At 40.2% G+C, this 3,310-nt stretch overlaps 1 pseudogene; it reads right to left on the reverse strand.

Moving 5' to 3' along the window:
- Positions 1-1,423, reverse strand: part of LOC104738463 — a 20,797-nt pseudogene extending 19,374 nt beyond the window's left edge.

Raw genomic sequence — 3,310 nt, forward strand, 5'->3', positions numbered from 1 at the left:
GAGAGAGGTATCTTCATCAGTCAACAAAAATATGCTGAAGAACTGTTGGTGAAGTATGGGTTGGAGAACTGCAATGCAGTGAAAAATCCGATTGTGCCAGGTAGCAAATTGTCAAAAGTGGGAGTTGGAGAAGCTGTTGATCCTACAACTTTCAAACAGCTCGTGGGTAGTCTGAGGTACTTAACTGCAACTAGACCAGATTTAATTTTTTCTGTGAATTTGGTCAGTCGTTACATGGAGGCTCCCAGCGAGCAACATATGCTAGCTGCAAAGAGGATTCTGCGATATGTGCAAGGGACCACACACTATGGTATACGGTACAAGCGTGGAGAGGGGCAAGAACTTGTGGGTTTTGTGGATAGTGATTATGCAGGAGACGTTGATGATCGGAAAAGTACTTCGGGATATGTCTCTATGCTTGGAGGAGGAGCTGTTTCATGGGCATCAAAGAAACAACCTATAGTAACTTTATCCACCACTGAAGCTGAATTTGTCGCAGCAGCCTATGGAGCGTGTCAGGCAGTGTGGTTGAGAAACATCCTTGAAGAAATTGGGGCTGCTCAAGGGGAGAATACGGTTCTGTTCTGTGATAATAGTTCTACTATAAAACTGTCCAAGAATCCGGTGCTTCACGGGAGGAGCAAACACATTCATGTAAGGTTTCATTTCTTACGTGAATTGGTGAATGAAGGGGTCATCAAACTATATTACTGCTCTACTCAAGAACAAGTTTCAGACATCATGACAAAGGCTGTTAAACTCGATGTGTTCGAGAAACTGAGAAAGAAGTTGGGAGTCTGCTGTGAGAAGGATTAAACTGGAAGGAGAGGTTCCAGTTTAGGGGAAGAATTGAAGAATAAAACGTGTCTTTAAGTTTGTTCTGTTAAGTTTGAATGTTTCAATTGAATAAGTCGTAGTCCTGGTTTGTAGGACACGAGCTCAACTCTGTTTTAGTAGCGTCTGTTTCGGAGGATTTGGTTGTAAGGTTCTTATAAAGAACCAAGTTTGTTTTAGTTTCAATTAAGACTTTTCCTCAGTTTTTTGCAAAGCTATTGATTCCATTTCTAACAATTAGTACCGAAGTACCAAAGATCGATCTCAACCAAACCGCCCTGACTACGATCAACAGCGTGGCAGCACATGCGATCGAGGTCGTACTTGAAGCTTGCCAAGTCTCCGCGGTTGTCTATGTCAATCTTCCGCCACATCGACGCCTCTTTACAAACGCGACGCCACGATTTGCATACTTTTTGGGCGTTTTCGAGTATCTCGATCGCGCCAAGCCGCACAAGGATCGATGACATAATTTCCGGCGGAAGCTCCGCCCAGTTTCTATATTCTTCTCCGTACTCCTCCATCGCCGGAGGTAAAGACAGAGACGACGGCTAAGGAGAAACAAAAATGAAAACAGCTACAGTGAAGAGGAAAGGAAGCAGAGTAGTACTGTCGTTTCAAAATTTTCGTAGCGGTCACTAAATTACAGCTAGGTCTTCATAGTGATACATATTTTACGATATTAGTTNGAATGAAGGGGTCATCAAACTAGATTACTGCTCTACTCAAGAACAAGTTTCAGACTTCATGACAAAGGCTGTTAAACTCGATGTGTTCGAGAAACTGAGAAAGAAGTTGGGAGTCTGCTGTGAGAAGGATTAAACTGGAAGGAGAGGTTCCAATTTAGGGGAAGAATTGAAGAATAAAACGTGTCTTTAAGTTTGTTCTGTTAAGTTTGAATGTTTCAATTGAATAAGTCGTAGTCCTAGTTTGTAGGACACGAGCTCAACTCTGTTTTAGCAGCGTCTGTTTCGGAGGATTTGGTTGTAAGGTTCTTATAAAGAACCAAGTTTGTTTTAGTTTCAATTAAGACTTTTCCTCAGTTTTTTGCAAAGCTATTGATTCCATTTCTAACAATTAGTACCGAAGTACCAAAGATCGATCTCAACCAAACCGCCCTGACTACGATCAACAGCGTGGCAGCACATGCGATCGAGGTCGTACTTGAAGCTTGCCAAGTCTCCGCGGTTGTCTATGTCAATCTTCCGCCACATCGACGCCTCTTTACAAACGCGACGCCACGATTTGCATACTTTTTGGGCGTTTTCAAGAATCTCGATCGCGCCAAGCCGCACAAGGATCGATGACATAATTTCCGGCGGAAGCTCCGCCCAGTTTCTATATTCTTCTCCGTACTCCTCCATCGCCGGAGGTAAAGACAGAGACGACGGCTAAGGAGAAACAAAAATGAAAACAGCTACAGTGAAGAGGAAAGGAAGCAGAGTAGTACTGTCGTTTCAAAATTTTCGTAGCGGTCACTAAATTACAGCTAGGTCTTCATAGTGATACATATTTTACGATATTAGTTGGGCCATAAATTACAATAATAAAAATAATATTTTGGGCCTAGGCCTAATTTTTAAACTGAAAAGCTTAAAAATTCATAGGAGGAATCAAGGAGTTTGAAACTATTATCTAGACCCGGGCATAAAAACCGTACCCGAATACCCAACCCGGAACCCGACCCGAAAAACCGGGTTCGGGTTGGGTACGGTCACGACAGTTAACACGCACTCAAACAAGTTCAAAATAAAGACACTGCAACTACAAACGTAGAGAAAAAAAGGAGACATGAACAAGTTCATAAGTTTGGCATATGGCAAGACCAGTATATGATACAACATGTTTTCTGCTTTGTTCATGAAGATTTAATATATATATATATCTACTCCTAAATATAGTTACTGGCACCTTAGAAATTACAGTCAACCTCAATATGTCATCACCACCATATATATATTTCCCAAGTCATCATCTAAATCAAAATTGACAAAAACTGGTATATGTACAATCTTTTGATCTTGAAACATCGTTTCTCTAGAACACGAGTAGTTTTGGTGCTGCATTCACAAGTTATTTTAGCACCATATTGGAAATCCAAGGCTTCTTAGATTACTTGATTATATATTAGACAAATAATTAGCTATACCTTAAGCTATAGGAAAACAAGATTCTTTATAGTTCGACTATATAATAAATAAAACTTAGAAGCCTATGATATTTGTTCGGGCCACCATAAAGTATAATAATAGAATCTCATAATAAAAATCAGCCGATAATCATAAATGTACCTACTTAAGAAAAAACCATCCAATCGTTGACGCAACTTACAGTCAGTCAGTCACGCACTCAAAGCTTAATTAAAAGTTTAAAGGAAATAAGGTCTTTGAAACTATGAAATACCAACATAGAGAAAAGAGCTAGGAGACATGAACGACTTCATAAGTTGACAAGACCAACAAAAGCAAATTGTTTT

The sequence above is a fragment of the Camelina sativa genome, chromosome 13 (genome assembly GCF_000633955.1).
Source record: "Camelina sativa cultivar DH55 chromosome 13, Cs, whole genome shotgun sequence".
Lineage (NCBI taxonomy): Eukaryota > Viridiplantae > Streptophyta > Magnoliopsida > Brassicales > Brassicaceae > Camelina > Camelina sativa.